Source organism: Choristoneura fumiferana, chromosome 5 (assembly GCF_025370935.1).
Source record: "Choristoneura fumiferana chromosome 5, NRCan_CFum_1, whole genome shotgun sequence".
Classification (NCBI taxonomy): domain Eukaryota; kingdom Metazoa; phylum Arthropoda; class Insecta; order Lepidoptera; family Tortricidae; genus Choristoneura; species Choristoneura fumiferana.
This window is the reverse complement of record NC_133476.1, coordinates 15,908,775-15,936,295: the sequence shown is the minus strand read 5'-3', so window position 1 is coordinate 15,936,295 and position 27,521 is coordinate 15,908,775. Positions and strand designations below refer to the sequence as shown.

Below are 27,521 nucleotides of genomic sequence, written 5' to 3'. Positions count from 1 at the left end.
CCATACCTCAAAAGGGAAAGGGTCAAAGTTCTTTTCGTTGCATTGTTTCCGACCACTCTGTCACGAAATTATTTATGTCTTCTAACTAACAAATAAAATAATGTGGTGCCATGGTTGTTTTTTTCGTTGTAACTAATATTTAATAAAAAAAAGTGCCACCATGTCGCATGCACAAAACTGTACTCCGTCATATTTTTTCGGAGACAAAAACAAGCCAGCGAAAATGTTTTTGACTCAAAAGAAGGAATCCTCTTAGGATCACTTCGTTGTATGTCTGTCGCAGCCAATTTATTATTTATATTTTATTTGCTATAATTATTAAAATTCTTATTGTAATTTCAATTTTTATTATAATAGGCTGGATGGCATAATTTAGTTAGTACTTATTAACACAAAACAATGAAATTAATTAATTACAGTAAATCCCATCATCTCAATGCACAAAGAACCTTATCGCACTTATTGTGTTCCAAAGTGGCTGTCACACTATTGTTCAATGTTTAATTCTCTGTCGGAACTAACTGACAAACAGACAACATTACTAATTAATTAAAACTTGATGAAACGCTTTAAGCTTAGTACTGTTTATGGAATGCCATTGTCTTTTGAAATTTGATAGTAATAAGGGAACGGTAGAGCAATGCATGTTAACTTTATTTTTATTTTTTGTATTTTTTTTATTTAATTGTATACTGTAGTTTTTAAGTATTTTATTTGTAATTATTTTATGTTGAAAAAATGACTTTCTGCCAAGTTTCTTGCGGCGCATTCTTCTTCTTGGCAATGATGGTCTTTCCGAAAGCGCTGGTAGTTTAAAAAATAACGTGTAAAAGTGCCCATTGCGGCCTATTTACTGAATAAATGATTTTGATTTTTTAGATTTTATAGAGGTTGTACAGTCGAGTTTATACACTTGTGAGCAAAAACTTGATCAAAAATATCTGAACACGACTTTATTGTTAACGGTGTAGAAGCGTGTTTAGATATTTTTGATCAAATTTTTGCTCACAAGTTTATGAACTCGGCTATAACATGTCGGCTACTTTATCGAAGGTGCCTACGCTATTATGTTTTTGTACGTTTCGTGGGAACAGACCTCCTCTCAGAAGAAGAGGGATTGGGAGTTTTCACGCGGCCCCAGAGCGGCTTGTACGTGTACTATTTATTAAATTATTTTCCTTCACCGTAAAACTCATGATTAACAAATGTATTTCGCACATAAATTCCGAAACATTCAGAGGTGCAAGCCTGGGCTCGACCCCACGACCCACTGCTTTAGAGCCAATAGGACAAACTACTAGGCCATCTCAGCTTCCGCCACGTGATAATAAGAATAAGAATAATTTTATTTAGTAATAAAGTTACACTGTCCACAAAAAATTACAAAATAACAGTTGAATAAAAAACAATACATTTGACTTTTCTACGGCCTTCGCGCTAGACTCTGGGTTTGTATAGCGATGTCTTAAATTACAAAATTACAAAATATAGATAGAATGGATAACTACGCGACTGTAATATTTCATTTCTGATGTGAGAATAATGGCTTAGTTTCTATTGCCGTGTAATATAACCTCGGTTTTATTGTCAGTGTGTCAGTCGTGCCGAAAATAAATAAAATACGACCTCCTTGCTTCCGCTATTAGTGTAAAAGGGGTTGGGGTTACGTCATCTTCGACATTAAGTTTATGGTGGATGTTAAGGTAAATATACGTATTTTGAGGAAAAAACAAGAATGAACACTGAAAAGTTTCCCACGGTCGTAAGAATTGTTTATTCTCTCGATTATCTTTTCTAAGTATACATATACTTGCACGTACATAGATGTATAATAAAATATTCTATTAACGTCGTCGTTACCTGGATATTAAAAGGCAAAAACCTTAAAGATCTGTAAAAGATTACATTAGGTTTTCATGGAACTGGTATTAATAATATATCCAAGACTCGATAATAAACGTCAATTTTTCTAGACAAAGGCTTGGACATATACTAAAATTGTACCGGAAATAGGCAGAAATATTTCGGAATCCCACGAACCAACATCAATCAACTTTTTCCTGGATCCTCGGGGAATGTGGGATAAATGGCAACATTAATCATTATGGACGGACGGCCTAGTTTCCCCGGTGTCACGTTTATCTGCGCGATATCTCCAATTTATCCCAGTGTTGCCAGACAAAGGGCGAGAAAATTCCACCAATCAAAATATATATTACGAAAATGCCTCCAGAATATTACCGACGGTCATTCCTTATCGGTTCTTATCGGCTTTCTATTCATTCTAGTGAAAATCATTATCCTTCGGGTTATTTTTTCAACTTTTTTTCAAAGCGAGCTGTCCCAGTTAGGGCAGGACCACACCGTCATGAAACAAAAGACGGTGAAACGGGAATTCCTCAAAGCGGTTTAAAGTTTACAAAAGCAATTTATTAAAGCTATTGTTGGGATCACAAAGTTTTGAGTATCGGTGTCGATGACGTCGGGGGATCGATCGCCCACTTCCCGCCTGCGGGCGTTGGAATGGAAACGTGGCCTTATAGTAGATTGTCATAGTAATTAGTGGTGCGTAGCGGCACGTGGGAGTAAAATGATGGAAAAGGGAAAATTAAATACAGTTTGTTTGCTTGCGCGTTATTACGGGCATGATTAAACTGAGGCTGTTTTATGTTTTTTTTGTCGGGAATATTGAATGTAGATACTCATTGGGTTTCAAATACACGATAGATTAATATAATGGATGGGTGTTATCAGCAATATCTATACTTTATAACGCAGGGACTCCTAGCACAGGATCCAGAGCCGTAGATTCTTTTTTCTAAGCATTTTTTAGGTTTTTTTTTCTTTTTTTTTCAATTTTTATTTTCATTTGAAACTGTCACATTACTAAATATCTTTAGCATAGCGATTGCAATTAAGTAATTTAAAATGAATAAAAACGTCGTTAATAAATAAACATTGAAAGAAAGAAAGAAATCATTTAGTCGTGACAAAAGTGATAACGAAACAGTTTTCAAAAATTTGTCTAAGCCGTGGTGGCTTAGTGGTTTGACCTATCGCCTCTCAAGCAGAGGGTCGTGGGTTCAAACTCCGGCTTGCACCTCTGAGTTTTTCGAAATTCATGTGCGGAATTACATTTGAAATTTACCACGAGCTTTGCGGTGAAGGAAAACATCGTGAGGAAACCTGCACAAACCTGCGAAGCAATTCAATGGTGCGTGTGAAGTTCCCAATCCGCACTGGGCCCGCGTGGGCCCAAGCCCTTTTGTTCTGAGAGTAGGCCTGTGCCCCGCAGTGGGCACTGGGTTTCTCTCGATTAATCTATAAAAATTTAATGAAAATTAAAAATAAGTTAATGTGTCTACTCTACTCCAATAAATATTCGTGATAGACTTTTAGAAAAGCGAATTAATGTTTATTAACAGTTTTTAAAGAAAATAAAAGTCCATAACGAATAATTATTGGAGTAGACCCATTAACTTATATTTTAAGAAATGTTCTATCAGAATACATTTTTAATTTTTATTAATTTTTTTATGGAATAATCGAGAAAAACTAACAAAAATGCAACGTTGCCAGCTCAGCAGGTATAAACGCTCTTAACTTATTCGACTGATTTGTGGTGCTCAATAAAGAATATTTGTATTGTATTGCATATCGATAGTTATGTAGGTAATTATTACGAACAATATCTTAAAGTAGCATATTCGTCACACAAACCTACCCCTACCCACCGGGATTTGAACCCTGGAACTCTAATTTCATACTGCGTCATTTTTAACTTCCTAGCCATTTATTAATAGATTTGTTAAGTTAAATAAGCAGAACCAAAACTTAAATTACCTATAACACGTGGGCAGACCAACTAACAGTACCCAAACTATCTTACCATCACACATTAACCACGCATTAAGCCATACATAATTTAAGCAAATCAAAACACGCTCCCCGAAGGAACCGAACTTGAACCAACCAATTATTGTACTTAGATACGCAAACTTATTTGTAAAGTCAAATTCCCGCTACCGATACAAGAGTAGTTACAAATTGCGTACAGGCTTAATTTGCACAGTTGCGTCACCGTCTTTATGGGGTTTTGGGGGTTGGGGCGCCGACGCGACCCCCGACCCAGTAGCTGAGTTTGACGTCAGACCCCTCGCTAGTCGGTCACGCGGTTAGAATTGAATTCATGGTGATTTGAACTTTAGGAAAGTTGTCTAGCTTATTTCGGCGTTCGGAGTTCGGAGTTTGGGTGTTCGAATTAATACTGGGTGTTTTTTACGAATTATACATTTTATTCCCAGTGTTTTTTTGTAAGGAATATTACTTACTTGAAAATCTAATTATTTTTTGTTATCAGTAAGTGTCCAAATAATTTTAATTAAATTCGTATTAAAAAATATTTATTTATGGGGTTGAGATTTAGGCGATCAAATCGCGATTTTAATGTGTGTTTACTGTTAGGTACAAAGTGAACGGGTATTTTCTTAAAATTTTACGACTTTTATGAATCGTAAGGTCTTGCTTAACTATGACCGCGCATAGTCAAGAAATCACCATGGTAATTTTGTCGTCTCTATTACAGATATTTTAAAACTTTTTAAATTATTATTTCTTCAGTAAAATTTTGTTTGGATAAATGTTTCCTACAAATAATCCTTTGTGTTACTTACATTTTTCCAGTTATTCCATACGTAATCAAAATAACCGATCCGTATGATTAGTGTATATTTTAAATCTCTGTCAAGCAATTTATAATAATTGAACCCAAAATGTAATAAACATAAAACTAAATAGACTACACACAACATTAGTATTCACGACACGCAAACATATTTATGTAGAGTTATATTTATGCCAGCATTAACATAGCGATAATTGCTTTAACAAGCCAGTCATGAATGCGCAACGAATATCAATACAGAAGTGCTGTTTCTAAGTTATGTTTGGAGCGCGTGAAAGAATTGTATGACGTTGCCGTGCTGTTACTATGTATGCTGTTTGCAATAATAGAACGTAGCGTACCAAGTCGGTTATCAGCGTAGCGGCTTCTACAAATGCTACGAATTCGTAGCAAATAGATTACGGAATATTCCATATATATTAACAGCATTCCGGGTGTTAATCACTAACAATGTAAACAAATCTAGCAAGTCGATTTATACCCACTTATCTTCCAATTATTCTTAGTCTTGAAATTTTGTGATACCAAATAAAGAGTTCCAAGTACAATGTACTAATCAAAATAAATAAATTCAATGCTTAATGCAAATAAATTCAATTTCATTTCATTTCATTTCATTTCATTTCATTTCATTTCATAAAAACTGTTAACAAAAACAATACAGATTAGGTTGGCGATTAAATCTTTATGTTACCAGCTCAAAACACGAGAAAAAAAATATAATCGACATTAGAAAAAAGATCTCCATGTTTTACCACAACTCCTTTTTACTGACAACCTGTCCACAGCATAAAAATCTTTTCTGGTAGGTATCTACATTTAATTCCAAACAATTAATTGGCAACTAGGGCATGTCCGTCAAAAAAGGGAAACGCCTTGACACCGCATCCCGCAAGCCGCGATAGCATTGTTACCCGCTACATTGTGTCCGATATAAGTCCTATGTTTTATGCCACCCTGGTATCAGTAGTATTAAAACTTGACAATGGGGCTTGATGGGTCCACATTGTTTAGATTGGGTTTTATTAGAACTTTGGGGATAAGACATTTAAATAGGTAGGTATATAAGTGCCTATTCATAACCGTGGTGGCCTAGTGGTTTGACCTACGATGTGGGTTCGAACCTATGGGCTCACATCTCAGAGAAAATAGATTAAATAAATATGGAACCCGCTTCCTGGGACAGCATTCCTGGAGCGGTATAACTTAGAGGTCTTTTCCGTCGTGTTGCGGGTGTCCATGGGTGGCGGTGATTGCTTCCCATCAGGTGCCCCGCATAATCATTTTCCGCCTTATATTTAAAAAAAATATCTAAGTACGAGCAAAATCCAACAGGACCAAAGTTAACATTTTTTTAATACTTACCTACATGTGTTTTTTATGAACTATGACTATTTTCAGTTGTCCACTTAAAAAAATATATAATTATATATTTCCTGACGCTATTTCAACACAAAAAATAAGTAATTTTGTGTTTAAATATATACGAAATCTTGTGGTGATAAAAAGTCAGGAAGGCTTTGTTGTTAGATACAATAGAAAGTTTCGATGTAGTTACAAAAATTACGATTTTTTCCTCACGAGATTTCGTGACGTTTTCCTGGCGTCAAGAAATTTTGTATGTTTTATGCAGTTTATGTTTTTTTATCTCATATATCAGTGTTAATAATTTCTTGACAAACTGATTTCTTGTCAATTTCATGACGAGAGATCTTTTTGAGAAGTACTCATCTATAATAACTTAAATTTATGTTAACTGACGGTCTTCAATACTATTCAAATCTTAAGCCATTTTCCTTATCCACAACAACGCAGCCTAGCATGACGCGTCGCACCAAATGGTAAATCACTTTAATAGCCCGGCCGTAATTGACACAAACCGAGTCATGCTAACCCTGCTCCATAAAATGCAACCTTTTAACACAAAAATCGTACACTTCTAACACCATCAACCTTGACACTTCAATCGATACCTGTCGTAAAAAGTCTATCAATATAAGCTAGGGTTGCCAGATGGCCGGGATATCCGGGATTGTCCCAAAAATCCCAGAATAGAGAATATGCAAGCATATTTTATATTTTTTCAAATACCTTCATTGTTTAACAATACGAGTTGTAAAAGAACCGAGTTGACCCGGATAACTCACGTCTTAAATCGAGTTTAGCTTGACATGTTTCGGGCTAATCCGTAGCCCTTCCTCTTAGGAGCGACGCGACTCGGCGGCTGCTGCACTGCGCGCCGCCGCTCTGCTCGCGAAAGCAAAATCGCGGACAAAATCCAATAACAAATATTTAAAATAGCAGTCGATTTATCGTTTTATTTAGTTATTGTGCCAAAATATTTGTGATTTTTATATTCTAGATTAATAGCCTATACGTCTGTCACAGACGAATTTTGGCGTGTTAATTCCTACATACCCTATATCCCTAGAGTCTGCGTAAGATCCTGGGTATTTCATGGAAAGACAGGGTCACCAATGAGAGAGTTCTATAAATTCGAGTTTAATCATTAAGAAAAGGAGAGGTTTATTTTCCTACCAGCCAAATTCGTAATCGTGGTAATGTCCCGGAAATTAAATGCTTGAATCTGGCAACCCTATAAGCCCGCTTTCGTACGCACAAAGTTAAATATAAAATGCGCCAACATAGAATTTTGTTTAAGGGTAAGCAATCAATCAAAGTCTTCGTTTCTGGTATACCTGTTTTGTTATCTTATCGCAACTTGATGATTAATATTAAGTCATAAATCATTCGTTGACGTATTGACAATCTGTAACTTAGGATTTATCTGACGCGTGTTAAAGTATACAAATGATGATTAATTTATTTTTAGTAGAGTCAACTTTTAAAGTAGTTCGATATTACCAGGGCGTAAACTTTATCCCATATTTTTTTTTAAATACAATAATTGTTCATCTCACCACGGTCTCAAGATCAAATAACAAACTTCACTGCACTTTTACTATTTATTACGTAAACAATACAAGAATGCATATGTAGTATTAGGTGGATAAAAAACATTGACTTTCTAAGGGAAGGTCATTATACCAGGAAAAATCTCAACAGCGCGATGCAGAATGGTGACTGACACGGGACAGCGACATCTAGCGGTGAACTTAAAAACTAAAAATTGTATGCAGAAGTGAAGTCGTGTGATTAGAAAGGAATTGTGTACACTAACGCCATCTGTTGAGAGATTTCATGTAACTTAAAGTAAACAAAGGGAACTAAGTAGTGGATTAAAATTATGAGAATTTAGAATTAATTGTGTGACGGTTTAACATCCCGCCCACCAAGGACAACTGTAAACATTGTCCTTTAGTTGCAATATAACTATAACATTAAGTGATTGGATGTAATTAAGTTCACCCATCAAGCGGTATACTACTAATAACGCTAACAAAAAAATCAGCACAAAAAAACTTATTAGCTGCTGCTTCATACACATACAAACAATAATAATATTTTGAAAAAAAAAATTAGAAGTTCCGATACAATTTGGAACGTAATATAGTATGTTAATATTCCGATCATTCCAACAAAGCGCTTCTCTTCATCTGCTATAAAGGCTATTCAAAACCAGAGTGAATATGCTACGTCTGTCTGTCTGTGGCATCGTAACTCTCCAACAGATGGACCCAATTTCGATGTGGTTTTTTACGTGGAAGCGAGTTTCCTTGCGGTGGTTCATAGCTACGTCCCATTAAAATCGGTTTAGCCTTTTTTGAGATATTGAACCTTAAATTGACAATTAGTTTTTTTAACTTTTTAAATTAAATTTTGAATGCGCGCGAGCCTGTATTCACGTTACGTAAAAAAGTAACTTTAAATTTTACGATTATTTTTGTGACACGCTTTGACAATAGTTTACTTTTAACTTAACTATTAGCATTGTGGTCCCTGCTCATCGTCATCATCATCCTAGCCTAAATACGTCCCACTGCTGGGCACAGGCCTCCTCTCAGAATAAGAGGGCCCAAGCCCTAACCCTAGTTCCCACGCGGTGTGGTGCCTGCTAGTAATAATAAAATCGAATTGAATCTCCGATCAAGAAAAAGGCTGGAAACTATTACTTTATACTGCTTTACACTGATATTTAAGAGCATACTACTTAGTTCTCATTATGTCGATTCACCTAAGTTACTTAACATTGTATGGTCACACGACACTCAGAACTGCAAAAACTCGCCAATCACGTGTATCAGCATACACGGATCAAACGTGGCTCTCTTGTTACCACAATTGTGTCTACGATGTTCGACGTGGCTCAGTAACACTGGCCTGCGCGAATTTCATAGTTTGTAATTATGTTATGCTCGTGTCATGATGCAGTTCACACTATAGTTACTTACGTAGTTTGGCACGTGGAGAATTTTTGTTCGTTTTTTCTAAACCATATAAAAGCAATATCATCTTTTTTATTCAGTTGAATAAGACTTCGAAATTTCTTAAATAGTGACTCTCAGTTATTCTACCTGTACTATTAACAATACAAGTACCTATTAGTTTAGGAGTAGGTAAGTGAACAAATATTTTGTATTTAGTCAAATAATGTGATTATGACTTATGTCAAGTCTCGCCCTTAAAAAAATGTACACTATTGAGACGTAAACATAGGTACTAGGTATTTATTTCATGCTTCAAAGATAAAAAACATAATTACAAAGCTTTATGTAATATACAATAGCCGTGGTGGCCTAGTGGTTTGACTTATCGCCTCTCAAGCAGAGGGTCGTGGGTTCAAACCCCGGCCCGCACCTCTGAGTTTTTCGAAATTCATGTGTGAAATTACATTTGAAATTTACCACGAGCTTTGCGGTGAAGGAAAACATCGTGAGAAAACCTGCACAAACCTGCGAAGCTGAAGTTCCCGATCCGCACTGGGCCCGCGTGGGAACTATGGCCCAAGCCCTGTTGTTCTGAGAGGAGGCCTATGCCCAGCTGTGGGACGTATATAGGCTGGGATGGATGTAATATACGGATCTATCATTCTTCAGTTTCCTTGCAATACTCATACTCCTTTAATTGTAGGTAATATCATTATTTCATGTCAATAAGCAGTCTTTGGCTGAAAGTTAAGGAACTCGTCAAAAATTTGAATGAGTGTTCGTGGTGTCAATTACCTCTTCATATTTACATCAAAATCCAGATACCAATTTGTTTACGACACGTCTCATTATATGACGGCTTGACAGAAAATTCTGAGTAATACCAGATTTGCAACGGCCAGCACCATTAAACCACGGTGTACACTAAATTACTGAGTGCTGACGTCATCTCTACGCACCAAGCCTAAGGCTGACAAAACAATTGTGGCCATACAAAACCATAGTGTCAGGTTTACTTACTTGACGCCGTTATTATGTTTAATTTAAAACAATTACTTGCTTTGAACGAATTATTTGCTAGACGTAGCGTTCCATTTGGTCCAAGGCTGCTCGCAAATAACAATTGTTATTTCGTTTTCTTGGTCCAATAGGCTAATGTCCTAAAAAAAAAAGTCCGTCAATTTTATTTTGTCAGTTAAACAAAAGACGATCAAAGCCTGCTTAAGTTCCGCGTGACGTCACGGGCGCTCACTTACCTCTTAAGGAAAAACGGAACCCTTACCTATAGGATTAGTTTGTCCATCTGTCCGTCCGTCCGTCGGTACAGAATAGATAATAGTACAAATACCGTCGGTCTGTCAAGACCCCTTATATAGAGCGTGCAGATATCGCGTTCAATTGAAAACCATACTCACTTCTACAGTACCTTGCAGCTGAAATGAAAAAATGAAATTTCTAAGTTAAAGTTAAAAAAAGATACGGCCGTTTATGCCGCAAAAATGTAATACGTTTTAATTTCGATACTCTCAAGGGAATCAAATTCTGTAGGGTATTTTCCGTTTACCTAGAGCTATGAAATTTGGAGTGGATATTCATGAATTTGTACGGAATCCTCAGTGCACGAGTCCGACTCGCACTTGGCCGGTTTTTTTTTGTTTGATTGACAAATGAAAAAATACGTTGCGTCTTCCCAAACAGCATTGGTATAGACAAAGCGAAATTATTTACTATGGCAAGGTTCTATAGTGGCCAAGAAAGGGTCCATATTGGCTCGCATATTTATTGAAAGTCCGAATGTAATGTTTGTCAGAATGATCGTTTGTCATAACTTTTTTTTCTCTGAATCCAATGATTATCTAGAATTCTTATAAAATAAACCTAACCTAACCTATAGTTTTCTATAGGATGACCATTTAAAATTTTCAGAAAAATTTAAGGTTTCAGTGCGAAAAAAAATCTGACAAACGATGATTCGGACAAAAATTACAGTATTACTAGCGAAGAGCATGCGAACTTTGGCGTTCCCATTCGATACAAATAAAAATACATTAGATGGAAAAAATAAAAAAATAGCATCGAATAGTATAAAGTGGGCCCCACTCAGCATAATGTTACGGCAAGCCGCAACGCTGTTTTTCAGTTGGACCCATTTAATAACTATAACATATAAATACATGACGACACGAACGCCAGCGGAAAGAAGTTCGCAAAGAAACTTTCAATCCGGAAGCATGTATAATATGATATTATATTAGTAAATACACTTAAAAAGGGTTAGTAACTTATACACATACATACTTATAATTATAACTAAATAAATGTCAATTTTAGCTACCACTGTTTTGAGCTATGATGTCGAAATACTCAATACATATGGGACTCTGATTCGACAATCCAGAAACATAATTAAGCTAGTGCTCTCCAATGCCGTCCAATTTACCGCACATATAACATATATCTAGGGGCGTACCAGTCGATACTTCATTTAAATACCAGGTATTTGTAGCATCGAATCAATCTTGTTATAGATACTCGATATAGAAATAAAATTATGTGTAGGTACTAATTGACGGTCACGGTAGAGGCAGGCTGCTTCTAACCGGAGCAACTGTAGTGGCGTCCTACGGCAAATATGATGATTATGAGTACTTGATAACGAATCGAATATAATCGACTGTTTTTTTTAATTCAGTTTTCCAGAGTACCAGAAAAGTACATTTGAAGGAAAGAATACATATAAATGAACACCGAATAGTAGGTATAGACCCCACTCAGTATAGTATTGCGGTAAGCCACAATTCACTTACGGTACCCAACAATACCTACCTAATAACAGTCATTGTAAAGAATACTTTTCTCGTTGCATCTACTTTTATCTGTCCTATAATAAGTACCGATACCTCGGTTTGGAACATCCCTAGGTCCCAAGTAGATTCAACTGACCGCCCCTAGAGACGGGCTGTGATCGACAAAACGAGACAAATCAATCAATTTCTAATTGCAAGTTTATTGATGGAATCGTAACGTAAATTGGACGTTGCATATGAACTAAATGGTTTGATATAAAATATATATCTAGGTATGTCAGTTGTGTGTTGATAATAAATAAAGGTTTCACTTGTGGTCTAAATTTAATAATCATTATCATCATTTTGGCCCATATACGTCTCACTTCAGATCACAGGCCTCCTCTCAGAACGAAAACTTGGAAAGCTTGGAAACTTCACACACCATGGAATTTCTCGCAGGTGTACGATTTCCGTCTGTAAAGCTAATACAAAAGTATTATTGAATCAATGAAAAAGGAATAGCAGTAACTGAAGAAAAAACTAAACCATCCGGTGATACTGGTCGAGATACAGCCGCGCGCGCACTAAACAAAACACTGATAACCCACATCGCTATCGCGCGTGTGAAAGTGGACTGAATTAGCATAGCGATAAAGATACATGGTGGTTGATGGCAACATCCTTTGAAAAAAAACATAATAGTGCCAAAAATATTATTATAATTAGTCCATCAGTTAGATTATTGAAAACTATTGAACACCTATTTTTCTTTTGTCAATCAAACAATCAATTAAAAAGATAAAGCGCGTTAAAGTTCTGAAGTGAGGGCCCAAGATATCACTCCTTAGTACAGTCAAGTGCAAAGATAGCGACACGGCCAAAGTTACAAAAATATGTATAAATTCGTATACATACATATTTTTGTAATTTTGGCCGTGTCCGATATCTTTGCACTTTACTGTACTGTAAAAAGTGTACGTAAGTGTGATGTCACACGGAACTTTAACCGGTTAAAATATATGTCCATATTTCCTCTTAAAATATATCTCCCTTCTGATAATCTAACTGATATCTTGACAAAAAAAATATAAATCCATGAAACTACCCAATTCTGAAAGCGTACTGTTTCAAATAATAGTACATTGTGTCTTAAGGGTGGTAAATAAGGAATTACGAACGAGAGTCTATTAGAAGCAAGATTTTTTATGGAATAACCGAGAAAAACTAACAAAAATGCAACGTTGCCAGCGCAGCAGGTATACTCGTAAACGCTCTGAAAGTGTATTTTAAACTGAGTCAGCTTATAGTTACAAGTAAGCATTTTGAATGCAACTTTTAACTTTACCGTTACAACGTCGCATAAGCTTAGTAAAGTAAAACTATTTTTTCTAAAAGCCAATCAGAACAACCGCTGGAAAAACAGTAGGCTCCAAAATTACCCCTTTTATTAACCCCGCCAACTTCCCACAAACATCGGCGCATCCACATCTCAATAATTAATAATAATAATAATTTATTTACCATATTATGTACATGCAAATATATATAAATTGAATACATATATAATTATAAAGTGTGTATCGTGTATTGTGAAAAACATAAAATGGGGCAGTCATCGACCTGCGTCTTATAAATCGTTTGCTGCCCACTCCCGGTTTTCCGCGACCACAGTCTATTTGTGTGCTAGCAAATCACGGTCACGGTGTTGTTTATATGTCAACAGTATGTTATACAGTTTATTGACTGTGGTTGTGGTGTGGTGTGGTGGAATGTGATGCCGTCTTCGTCTATTCGAACAAAACAAGTAGAGACGGCATCACAATTAACCGTCAATTAACACTAACGAATGGATGTTGAAACAGCCCCTAAGTCTTAGAGACATAAGCTGATAGTGATGACACCATTAATCAACTGATGTACTTTTTATGATCTGTCTAACACGATTCAGGAACTAAAAATCAAATTTTCCAATCAAAACTAATTCGACTTTCGGGGGTAAATTAGTAATAAAAAAGAGAAAACCCGACTGCCGTAAAATAAACTACAAATAGTGAAAAGGAAAAAACAAAGAACATAAAGTTCAACAGCGGAACCCATTCAAAATTGTGACCAGCTTAAAAATTCCCAGTAATATGTTTCAGACCGGACACCATTTTGTAATATTATTTGCCTTAAATCTTTTTACTTGAATAAAGGAGCGGCCATACCGCTGCTTAAAAACGGTGACGGTACGGAATCGCAGTGACGCTTTTTTGCATGCTTTCCACACCGCTGCTTACGAGTAAAATACGCAAACGGTGCGGAATCGCAGTGACGTGAAACGTCACGACTTTTATTCGGTAAAGTCTTGAAGTTTACGGCACATCACTGCGGTTCCGTATTTTAGCAGCGGTGTGGAGAGCATGCGATAAAAACGGTGCGCATACGATGCGTCACTGCGATTCCGTACCGTCACCGTTTTTTAAGCAGCGATGTGGCTGCTCCTTAAAGTGTAAGTAGACAATGTCATCGGTTAATTTTGATATCCGCTATATGGTTGCTACAATGTGTTTTTCTTTCTGTTTCAGGTATGACATAAGATTTACATCATTCTACCTAAAGCACAATATCTTCGCAAAAAGGTATATTTACATTTATTAATACCACGAAGTCTGTGACAAATATGAATTATGCAAAGAGTATATAGCAAATAATTTAAGCATGGCTACATTGCGTTATTGCATAATAATTACTATGTACGTGAAACATCAATTAGGTATAAAATAAAAATTAAAAAGATCATAAAACTTGTTAAACTCCCGCTGTGATCTTCCTTCACGAAAGTATTATTGCTCGGTAAAGGCTCCCCCAAAGAGTTTCACAACAATCAGTCTTTCTCTGCCCACACAGAACGGCTCCTACGACTATCACCAATTAATGGTCGGTCCAGCTTGTTGGGCCTTCCCACGCTATGTCTGCCACTTAGTAGTAGCCACTTTAGAACCTTACTACCTCATACCCCGTCGACCTATCTGTCTAATCTAATACTTTTAAACAATGAATTATTGTATATTTATTTCGGAGCTCTTGGAAACGGCTCTGACGATCAATATTATTTGCTATATGGGGCACTTTCAAAATTCAAATCAAATTCAAAATTCAAATTAAAATCATTTATTCAGTAAATAGGCTGCAATGGGCACTTTTACACGTCATTTTTTAAACTACCAGCGCTTTGGGAAAGACCATCATTGCCAAGAAGAATGCGCCGCAAGAAACTTGGCAGTCATTTTTTTTCAAAATAAAATTATTACAAATAAAATACTTAAAAACTACAGTATAAAATTAAAGAAAAAATTACAAGTAAATAATAATAATACAGGGATGTATCCCTTAGTTACAAAACTAAAACTAAACACTAACTATATCTACGTTCAGTGGAAGTGTAGAATGCCTCCACCGTCATAAATTAAAATAATAATAATAATAATTTGATTCTGAAATATACATTTAAGGTCAAGTAACCATTAAGCTTTTGGATTCCGAAGGCAAGCTCACGCCTGCCGCCCCAAAGTTAGCTGACACGCACTCATGTCATGCTCTAAAAGCAGAACGGTACCGAGGGCATGGTATCGCTTCCGTTCCCATAAGCCCTATGAGATCTGATCCTATCGGATCTCTTTCGTCTGCCAGGGCGCCGTTCCACTGTATTTTTTATTAGATTATTTTTATTATTCCTATACACAACCAACGAGAATATTGTATGCTGTTTTACATAACTTAGCTGATACTTCAAAAACCACGTCACTTCTTCATAATGGGCAAAACCATCGCCTCTCTGACATTGCAGCGACCTCACCGCAATGTCCAAAGTCATCAGTGCTTATCTAAAATGCCTGTGACTATCTTTAGTACCTGATACTGTCGGGCAAATCAGCTTCAAAGTTCTGATTTACGTCCCATACATGTTCCGAACCTTGGTCATAAATTGCCTCTTACATATTCATGACTTTGTTAGTCCTGGCTTGTAATCTACCTATATGACCGTCAGCAGATTGGAAGATTTAAAGTTATTGCTAACTGTGCCGTAGACTGCCTACAAAGCCGACCCTGCTACAAGTATACATTACTGCCGGTGCAGTCCCTTTAACTGTGTTTGTTATAGATCACGAACACGAACACGCGCGCGCACACTCACAAACATTCGCATTTATAAGATTAATAGAATTCATAGATAGCAATTATTTTAATTACCTACTAGTATTTTGTTGTGACTAGTATTTAGTTAGTTAGTTGGGACCAATTCTCTCTTCGCATGTTGTTTAAAAAATCTCGAATACACATTATTTCTTTTACAACTTATAATTAACTAAAAACTTTAATAATTACTGACCGACTGCCTCCTCGATTACCGTCACCTTGAAAAAATGAGTTACAGTAAGTTCCATGTTTACCTCTGTAATAGTCTCACAATCATTTTCCTCAAAAATAATGTCAACCGATAACCGTTGCTGTTGTAGATTATTTCGATTTTTTTTTTATTTCAGACTATGAATCCCTTTGTTAGTACATTGACAACTTAACAACTATGTTAGTAACTTACAATAAAACAATACCAATAATCACCACGCATTCTTCGTCATGTGAACCATGGGCCAGTGCTGTAAAATTTGTGCAAAAATCTGTGCAACTAATGCAGAACTTAATGGTAGAATCTGACCTGCATAGATTTACCTAGTAGAAAAAGAGACCTATACTGTAACAATTCGGATCAGACGTTAAACAAATAACTCTAAGCCCTAAAACAAATTGGGGCATGCGACGCTCAACAATTTCAGCCAGTCTCTTGAATAAATTATCTACGAATAAATTGAGTCCGTACTTCACCTAGTATTCAGAGTCCATTTGCCCGTAATGCCACATAAAACGTATTTAAAAGTAGGTACCTACCGAGGGGAAATGGCTGACGTGAAATTACCCCAATCGGTTCCCAGGCGTCATTTAACTTTATCTTGAAAAAGCATGTCAAGTACCTACCTACGAGTCGAACCTAGAGTTTTGAAGGTTCCGTGGAAAGGATAAATCAAATTAAAAGTAGCAATGACAAATATAAGGACGTAGTTGCCTAGTAGTAGTTGTTTAGTAAAGATTGTAGGAAATAAAGGAATAAGTATTTTGCCAAGTAATCATGCGATACCGCAATCGACATTAATTAATGATTGCTTTATCTTTTTCCGTGATGCCTTATTTTTAGAAACCTTTCTACTACAAGCTTTTTACTAACTAACAAGATGCTACGGTTGTCAAATAAATAATCGCTTTAACATATTTATGCCAGTTTCTAAATTAGAAAAAATCAGCAAAGCTGTGTCATGTTGATTATTTGAAACTGAAAATAGCTTTAACTTTTTAAGCCGTACAATTAACAATCAATCTAAGGGTGGTAATGATTATTACCTCGGTCAACCATATTTAAGAGGCGACCAACGCAACTCACTGCTATTTTTAAAGAGACGTGGTATAAAATTGGTGTATTTCGTGGTAATAAAAAAAATATTACGATAATCTTGATCGTATTCCTGAGTTAGTCGTTGCTTTCAAAACACGATTAAACTAATTTGGCTCGATAGATTTTATTGCCAAAGTGAGCTGCACATACATCGACGTTGTATCTAGTAAACCAACTTATGTATATGAAAACCGACTTTTGGATACTCATAATGAAACTCGTACCAATCAACAAGATGGGTTTTATTATGCAAATTGAGAATACCATATGAAGCCAATAGACAATAGTGTAACCCTTTTAGCGTAGGTATCACTTTTCACCGATACGGAACGCTGAAAAGTAGAATTTACCTGATACCTACCGGCTGGTGTTGGAGGTGGAAAAGATTTTTATAAAGCTAAAACAATACGTCTGACCATTAGGCGGTGAGAGCGCGGTAACATAGATGGATGCAGCCATTTGTAAGAACGCAAGACGTAGGCGAATGCGAGATGTAGGTAGAGTGAATTTGTTTCACGGGCTTGACCTATATGCAAGCAGTTTTTATGTTCTTTTTTGGTAGTTAAAGTATTTAAATATCAGCACGGTTAAAGCACAGACATATTTGCGATAAAGTTACGTGTAAATGCAGGATTTTTGAATTCGGTAGGGAAAAGTTAGAATCAATAGAAGTAGTTGCGTATTTGGTTTCGTTTCTACTTATACCGTTTAATGTAGTTACGTTCGCTTATATTGGTCGACCGAGTGTAGAGCAAATTATCGAGATAACTCAGTCTTTCGTTAAAAAAACCGGCCAAGAGCAGGTCGGGCACGCCCAAGACAAGATTCCGTAGCCATTACAAAAAAAAGTAATATTTTTTGAACAATTTCGTACTGTGTACGGAATCTTCCAAGTTTAGGTATATTTTAGGTATATTTTACCTTAGGCTGCTATTTTAATCTTAAACTACTAATTATTCTCAAGCAATCGTAGCCGTTATAATTTTCCTTGTAAGTTTGATATATTTACTACCATCCTGAATTTTTTCTAATTTTTCCTCCCAACAATTTAGATTTTAGAGGGGGAGACGCTCGATTTTACAGAAAATTTGCACTTTAAAGTTGAATTATTTCCCCACAATGTTTTAAAAGGCTTATCCAACGATACCCCACACTATAAGGTTAGTCGAGAAAAAAAAACACCCCCGCTGTATGTCGACGAGAGGCACTCTATTTTTTTTTATTTTTTTATTTTACCACTTTGTCAGCGTGACTGATAGGTATGTATATTCATGCCAAATTACAGCTTTCTAGTACTAACGGTGTCTGAGCTTAGCCGTGGACAGACAGACGGACAGACATGGCAAAACTATAAGGGTTCCTAGTTGACAATGGAACCCTAAAAAAGCACCACACATTTGGATAAGATATCTCCCAAAAATGCATGTGCGTTTTTCCAAAGATGAGCACTAGCCAGATCGATTTTTCACTCCCAAAACCCCGATTTAATAATATCTTTCACTGATACTATTCGACCCTTTAATAAACTACTTATATTTTATATACCTACTGTTAGACAATACAATTATTTCCTTCTTTAGGAATAATACGCTATCGCTCAGATATTTAAAAAACAACGATGACAATAAATAAATAAAGAAGAGTTTACATACTCGTACATAGGTACACACTAGGTACCGTTTCAAGCCTTGCTAGTACTTGCCGCTTGAGAGAGGAAGCGTCTATTTCGCTGTTCTTTTATCTCACTCTGATGGACATCATTGTTCTTCGGTGTTTCCAGCAGCACAGAAATGGGCCAATATATTTTGTTTAGATACGTACTTTAACTGAAATATTATTCCCCTGTTAATGTGCCTTTATCTCTTGACGTACAAACGTAGGTATTGTACTGATTTTTCTTTCGTTGTATTTTAAATTTGTTATGTTTTATACATTTCATCTCGTGAATTCCATCGACCTATATATATCTACACAGTATTCGTATTAAAGTTTCATCAAACTCACTGTTAAGTCATTATAAAGTTCAACTTCATTTTTTGTTTTTATCTAATGATATATTTTTCATTCACAGAGTCTACAGAGTTCTAGAGGCTCGCAAAATACCATTAGTCTTATTGAGAAACCTACCGCAAATTGGAATTTTGGGACCGCAGATAGAGATCTGCGAAGTATTTAAAATGAAATTTAATCTCAATTTCTCTTCTCCAAAATGTTGTACATTATTTCGCTCTCTGGATAAAGTTGACCTAGTCGTTATAAATCCATTTTGGATCGTCATTGGAAAAAGATTACCTTTGACCGACCCCCAATCTCGAAGCAGTACAATTTCGCATAAAGGGATTAAATATTTTCTGCCTTAATAGTTTGTGGGCGGATCGTTTGACACCCGCTTAAGCGATTATGACATAACGTTTTATTTACTCGTTGTAAACGAGGGAAACAAGTGCACCTATAAAGTTTTATGGCAACGAGAAGCGTGTAATTTAAGAAACAAATAACGTTCTTTCCCCAAATGGTTTTCACAGAAAACCAGCGTTACTGCACATAATGTGCGGCAACACATGCTGAGTGGAGACCCTTTTTGGTATCCTGCCGTGTCACCTAGTAACATAGTTTTAGTGCTAGTTCTAGTCTTAGTTTTAGGTGGTAAATTTTGGAGCCAAAATAAACTTTTCTTTCTTTCTTTCTTTCTTTCAAATAAAATTACAACGCGATTTTACACGTGGTCAGAAACGGGTACTTTAGGATATTTTTATCAAGCAATTTAATGGTGTCACGCTTACGACACAACGTAGGTACGGTTACATAGCTTTAGTGACATCTACGCTCGAGCTGTAGTCACCAAACTTCTAAATGGAAACATACTTATTTACTTCTAAACAATCGCTTCACGACTTACACTCACATGGAGATTGAATATCTATCAACACCGTCTTTGATATGTATTGACGTAAAATTAATTCAATTGCCCACATCTGAAACTACGGGAGTTCATTAACATAATCGTCAACGTAACCCTGCGTATGACCCCTTCCTATAATTACGTAACCCCCCTTCCGAATGAATCAACATTTCAATAACAACTTCACCCAAATCCAGAAGAAAATCCAAACGAGTCCAATTCGGTCCCGTTCAAGAACCAGTAGATTACGGAATTACGAACTCTGTTTCTAGGGGGTTAAGTGTTTTAACTGCGTGTGCGTGTTTTCGGGCAGTAGGGCGTCGGGTCGATATTCGGTATGGATACAGCTTAGATATAGGACAGATGAAGTTAAGGCCGCCCCCGACGCTCGGTTTCGTTGAGATCGATCCTGGAACGAGATGAGCGCCTTAATGGCGTGAAATGGAGATACCCGGTTATTATATTCGTGTCTGTGATAAAGTCATTAAATCCGGGTGCGTTTCTGTTTTAAAGGTTTCGGAAGGTTTCGGGTAGTGAATGAATATAGTCAATAGTTTATTAGAATAGTGCGTACTGGCCATCATACTGTTAGGAACCGCTTTTAAACTTTTTATTGCGGGTTTCTTGCTGTTCGGTACCTAGCCTAAGAGTAAGAAAGTACAATAAATTTTCTTGAACATTTAATTAAAATTTTAGAAAGCTAAAATCAGCACCAAGCTTCATCAATAGGAACTGTAACAAAACATGTAGACGCTAATTAACTTAGAAAACTAAAAAAAACCCTGTAATCATCATTTCAAACTTCGATATCTCAAAAACAACTGAACCGATTTTTATCAATCATATAACTAAGAACCACTACCTCAATGAAATTCATACCTGCTGAGCTGACAACGTCGCATTTTTGTTAGTTTTTCTCGATTATTCCATAAAAAATTACTGGAAATTCAAAATGTTGTCTGATAGAACACTTCTTAATATGTAATTTAATGTGTCTACTCCAATAATTATTTGTGATAGATTTTTATTTTCTTTAAAAACCGTTAATAACCATTAATTCGTCAACTTTTATGGAATAATCGAGAAAACTAACAAAAATGCAACGTTGCCAGCTCAGCAGGTACAAACGCTCTTAAGAGTCACGATGCCACAGAGTCCATCTGTTTAAGAGTCACGATGCCACAGATAGACAGACTGACATGACTTTAAACTTATAACATCCCTCAAACTACGGTTACTCAAAGGTTGACTGGTAGAGATGCCTTAAAGGGATAAGTTCGTCTTAGTACAAGCATCTCAAAGTTCTACCAATTCTATTTTTGTTTCTTTTCTTTTGTACAATAAAGAGTTTACATACATACATATCCCTCTGCGTCGAGGTTTAAAAAGAATACTGGAAATTCAGACGATCCATTTACATTAGCCGTCTCATTCACGACGTAACGAATAGACGATTACCAGTTAGTTGGATTACTAACCGAGTAAGACAGACGGCCCTAAGGGGACGGCACGGGATAAATTCCTTTAACGGCCGACCTATGATTTAATTATGGCGAAGTACGTAATTGGTCGTATTTTATAACGCTATTAATATTAAAAATAATTAAAACAGAGTTGCGCGTAAATTTTTACGATGTCGTTTATAATAAAAGTGAAATCGGACGATTCACTGAAGTAAATGTTCACTCGAGTGAATGCTACATTTTTCTTCAATTTCAAGTTCACACGGCTTAGCTGGAAAGAAGCATAAAGAAGAAAATTCACTAGTTTTTTTTTCATTCAATACGTTCATTCGGCGTGGGAGTGAATGAGACGAATGAAAATATTGAACATAATAGGATCAGCCCCCTGTACCACAAAAGTTACAAGTGCTAAAATTCGACAAAATTGTCCTGGCCCCTGTTCAGTAATCAAAATCTATTCGACTTTTTTGTGTCACTTGGTGTTCAAACATGTTACATTGAGTGAAAGATACAAAATGAAACGCGATCTATAATGAATAATTATCTTATTAAAGTCTGATATAGGCTGATTCATAAAAGCTGGCATGAATAAATTGAATTAAAGAAAGGTCACTCGTCAATTTATGAGATCCATTCTTATACAGGAGCTCCTAATATTAGTGTTAATAAGTATTTCTTTGTTATTCAATAATATTTCTAATAATCCGCACAAATAAGCACTAAGCAGGTCACACATGGCAGCAATCATTTTGTGACACACACATAGCCAGACATTCACTCATTCAATTCATTCGTGTCAGCTCTTGTGAATTGATCTCTACCACCCTTAAGGGGCTGTTTCACCATCCATTGATTAGTGTTAACTAACGGTTAAATGTGATGTCGTCTCTATTTGTTTTGTTCGAATAGACGGAGACGGCATCACATTTCATCATCGCCAACAAACTGGTAACAGTTTGGCGATACCAAAATTTAGTTTATTAGCATGTGCCGTTTGATTAAATAAATTAAAAAAAAAATTAACAGTCAGTTACCCCTAATCAATGGATGGTGAACCAGCCCTTAAGTCTGTTGCTAACTATTTCAGACTACTTAATTCAGATTAACTTGTAGATCTTTTAAGATCGCATGGCTATCTCTCAAAGAAATAATATAAAATAACATTTGAATGTTTTCTGCGACATTTTGGGTATAATTACAATAAATAAGTAGGTAAGTATACCCAAAATGAAACTTATTAACCCTCACAACGCGTTAAATAGGCAAAGAATCGTAAAATATTTTTTTTATCGATTATGTACCTAATCTAATGACTCATTTGTGCTAAAAATAAAAGGAAGTCATTGCAGTTATATCACAAGAGTCTCAAACAAAACAAAAGCAAACGCCTTCTACGCAACGCAAACAAAGTTCTACCACCAAACTGTGTGATTATGCAAAATGGTTTAAACTATATATTTTCTCATTTTCCAAGGTTCCATTAGTCTTTTATTGCTGCCAAAGTGCTAGCACGGAAAATTAAAAGCGTTCTTGTTTAAAAACGGCACGGAAAGGGTTGGATGGAAATATCAAGGTTAATGGGGTGTATAATTCTTGTCTGATATTCTTGCTTGTGTATAGTTCTTGTAAGTGTATCATTATTTCTTCGCAAGTGTGTGCAGTTTCTCTCACGCTGTTTTCTTTCACCATAGAAGTAATTTTAAACATATAAATTTCGAAAAAGTCAGAGGTACGAGTCCGGGCTCGAACTCACGACCCTCTCCTTGAGACCATAGGTCAATCCACTTGGCTATCATGACTACATTTACTAAAACCTAGGTTATACAAACTTATAGCTCCCATTCCATTTATTTTGGCCAACTTCATTGTGACTTGGTTTTCAATCGACAAAACTTCATAACATTTAAAAGCTTCTATCGTTTTATCTTAGTCATTAATCATTCATCTTTAGAAAACTTTGCCCAAATGCCGAACCAATGCGCGTTAATGGAGCCATAGGGGCGGTTCTCGCAAGATGTTTGCTGCCACACGTTAGATCACTTAACCGGCTGTCAGCCACCGTGTGATTAATAGGCGGGCAAATTAATTACGACCTTCGTACTTCGCGGGGCACAATATTTAGGTAGGCAAAATGCCTCGCCCTGGGAATCCACTCTGATACCTGTGCGGTCCAATTTGAGAAAGACGGGCGCAAGCGTGTGAAAAGCAAATGGGCAAAGTTCAAAAAGTTTAACCAGCGTCCACCACCATTCCTTGACAGAGTGGTGTTGGTAATCGATTGAGGATCAGTAGACCTTTAATGACGGCTTTCTTGAGAAAATGGTATGCCCTATGCCTTACATACCGCAGTGCTGGAGTCCGGACTTCTTAGTTGACAATAAATAACACTGCTGTCCACTCATACAATACGCATACAAAGCGAAGGCCATTGGCAAGTCCTGAAGCCTATTCACTCTGTGAACTACGAACGTTTTCACCACTTCTTTCTCTCACTCGGTGTAGGATGAGTGTAGAAAGCGACGTTGTGACGGTGCAACGCGACATCAAGCGAAACGCTCAAAACAAAACAAGATAGCGAAGCACTGTGGACGCCCTCTGCCCTATCTAGTTGAAGAAAGAACTACAAGTAAGTCATCATATAGGTAGAGTCATTCACGATGACGCGTGTCGTGGTGTCTAATGACAAAATCACGCGTCTTCGTGGATGGCACTAGGTATAGCTATCTGTAAAGTGGTGAAACAGGGAATATCCTCCACTTTACTTTCGCCTGAATCTCATAGCTTAACCCAGCAACTCGGACTATTTCTCATCACGACCTTACGCGTGACACGGGTGGGCTTTGTTCGCAGTGGGAACCATTTCGCCGGCGTTACCTGCACGAAAAAGATACCTTTTACCTACGTCTGTCTCAAAAAGAAAAACGTTTTCAATGGTTTCTAGGCCAGTGTCTCCCGGTTGCGTAGGTTTTTGCCAATGAGGTGCGAGGGACAAGGTGTCAACACGCGATGGAAAGAAATAATGAGTTTGAGAATGACAAAAGTTTTAGTGTTTGTCACTTTTGAATATATTTCTTACTAGCTATTCCCGTGACCTGTGCGAAGAATTCTTTTATCGCTGTCCTACGGGAACCACTCAATCTTCAAAATCCAAGACTATTCTGTTCTTTTTAGGGTAGGTACTAATTTATTCGCGTTACTTTGCGGGAGGTCTACGTATATCAATAAACTAAGTATAAACAATTACTTTGCAAACAATTACGATAGCTTCTCGTACGTCGGTAACAAGGCTTACCAAAGCCTGGTTGATTTTCAACCTCTTCCTCAAATTCATGTTTCGGTTCGTTTAAAAATTCAATTCAAAATTTCAATTTTCGAATATCTACTGTACTTTTCTATTCAGCACTTTGTTTTTATGTCAAAATTCATTCTTAGCTCAGCAGCCGTATAGGTAGAGTCATTCACGATGACGCCTGCCGTGGTTCTTATTACAATGTCATTAATTTTGACAAAATCACGCGTCTTCGTGGATGGCACTAGGTATACCACTAAGACGTGCTTAAGTTTCTAAATATCTTATAACTTTGACGTTTAAATATCTATTCGTGCTTATACTTTCGTAGTTCTCACAGTTCAGTGAATCAGTGATTTTTATAACCAATTTTATCTTACACTCGAATCCTGTTTTACTTAACTCTCTAAGGGACCTTGAAGGCACAATTGTAAGTCCGACGAATACAACATTTGTAACCCTTTTAGCTTATTTACAACGTCCAAATTTGTTAGTTTTTATATTAATTTTCTTTTTGTATGCATTGTTACAGGTGCCTTCTATCTTACCTTTAAAATAAACATCTATTGAATATCTACTCCTCTCTTTACTCCTTCTCTACCTCATCTTCTGTCTAGCAACAAATGTGTATTAATGCAACTCATCCGCCTCTACACTGTAAGAACACAATACGTGTGAAGGCGGAGGAGCTACACGAACACACATTCACATTAGCTATCGGACGGTCGCGGGTGAGCAAAGTAGTTGTTTATAGTTCTTTTCAGGGTGTCAAACTATCTCCATACTTAATTTCATAATGATCAGTTGAGTACTGTAAGCGAAACAAATTCACTTTCTCATTTAGACCATTAGGTAGCAGAGGCGATGCGTTCGTAGAATCCTATTCCGTGCTTGCCCAATATTTCTAAAATAGGACAACAGGACATACAGGATTTTTTGAAGATGTAAGCGATCTTTGCTTCGGCTTTATCAAGGAAATATCTGACGCCACGCCACTGTTAGATAGGTAGGATACTTTTATCTAAATCTTATCCTATGACTAATTCCTAATTACCAAGTAACATCCAGAAACTACACGCCACATTTTAGAGGGGCGTGCCTTTGTATAATGGCTTAACTCATAATGATGTACGCTTTACTCCACTGTGCCTACATAAGGCAATATATGAGAGTAATATACATCCTACAAACGTAGGTACGTAGCCTTGAGGTTGTAAAGTAGATGGTTACCAGCGTGGCGCGCGATGTGCTGAAAATTGATTAAACCATGTACGCCATACGCATACCTGTAAAAATAAACTGCCTGTTTGTAGAAACATTTTCGAGGCAAGATTGTAAGTTACTGAAAAGGCTCTTTTATCCGTATTTATGTGAGTTTTGAACATGATTAATACTTGTGGCTTAGTTGTATGTACCACACAATAACAAGCACGGAGTTACAACCTTTTTTACCCGGCTGCCTAAAGGAGGGTTGATTTTCGAGGGTATATGAATGTTATGTATGTGGGTATATATGCATGTATAGGTACCTAGGTCTATCTCTTTGGACCTCTCTGCAACTTAAACCGCTGGACAGATTTTAACATATGAGGTATCCTGTGGAGGTATCATTAGATTGGTCTTATTGTCGGCGTGACGTAGAGTAGGTACTCTAATATAGGTATATTATATATGGCGTGCGTGGAGTTAATTTTTATAAGAATGTAGGACATGGGGGGAGGCCTTTGCCCAGCAGTGGGATATCAATCCAGGCTAATAATAATAATTGTACACGACAAGTTCGGTAGATTATTTATTTATAAATAAAAAATAGTCAAATATCGTATTGCAGTACTTAAGGTAATCGACCCAGTGCTCGATAAATTAATGGCCAATCGATGACACCCTGCTGTCTCCTCTATTGTTAATCACATAAAATTAAAGATGGCTACGCGACGAACACTTGCAGCTGTGTTAGGTATTAACAAACAAAAACGTCAACGAATTAACGTCAAAGTCATGCAAACAAGCAATTCACGCGTTAAACTGCATTTAAATACATATTAACAATACTCAGCGTAAGTCTTTCAGTCTGTGTGTTCACGTAAACACATTCTACTCGTTAAACGAAAATCAACATTAAACCTACCGAAGTAATTTACTTGTCAAGGACATACGAAAATCACTCGACGAAATGGCTCACCCCTATAAAGCAGGCCTGTATAAATAAATGACCCGGTTACAATTCAGCTCTTGACTTTGCCCCGTTTTTAGCAACAAAACCCTTCTTATTTAAACAAAGTTATCTTGAAAGTTAGGAAGGGCCCTTGAAAGGGTTTCTAGACCCTTTCATTTATTTCGGTTGGAATCCGTATTATCTGATAGTCTGTTGCATAGAGCAGTAATGGAAAGTATTGTCTTTATTTTAATTTCAACGTCTACTCATAATTACAGCATGTTTCGACCAGTAGACCCGTAAATCCGCCAGATCACGAAATTCCTAGGTACATCATGAAATGGCGCCAGTGCCAGAACCGATATGCGCGGCGTTCATGATAGCCTAGAAATTCATTGATCTGCCTAAACGTCACTAGGCAAA

At 36.6% G+C, this 27,521-nt stretch overlaps 1 protein-coding gene across 2 annotated transcripts in view; it reads left to right on the top strand.

Annotated features, from left to right (window-relative positions):
• The window catches only part of Tob (Transducer of ERBB2), a 74,763-nt gene that overhangs the window by 18,942 nt on the left and 28,300 nt on the right, over positions 1 to 27,521 (top strand). Inside the window, exon 1 of one of the 2 annotated variants that reach the window (XM_074088152.1) lies at positions 14,369 to 14,422. The exons of the other annotated variant lie outside the window; for it this stretch is intronic. The gene's annotated coding sequence lies outside the window, so the exon portion shown is untranslated. Of the gene's footprint in view, positions 1 to 14,368; positions 14,423 to 27,521 lie in introns of those variants that run through there. 2 annotated transcript variants of the gene reach the window in all.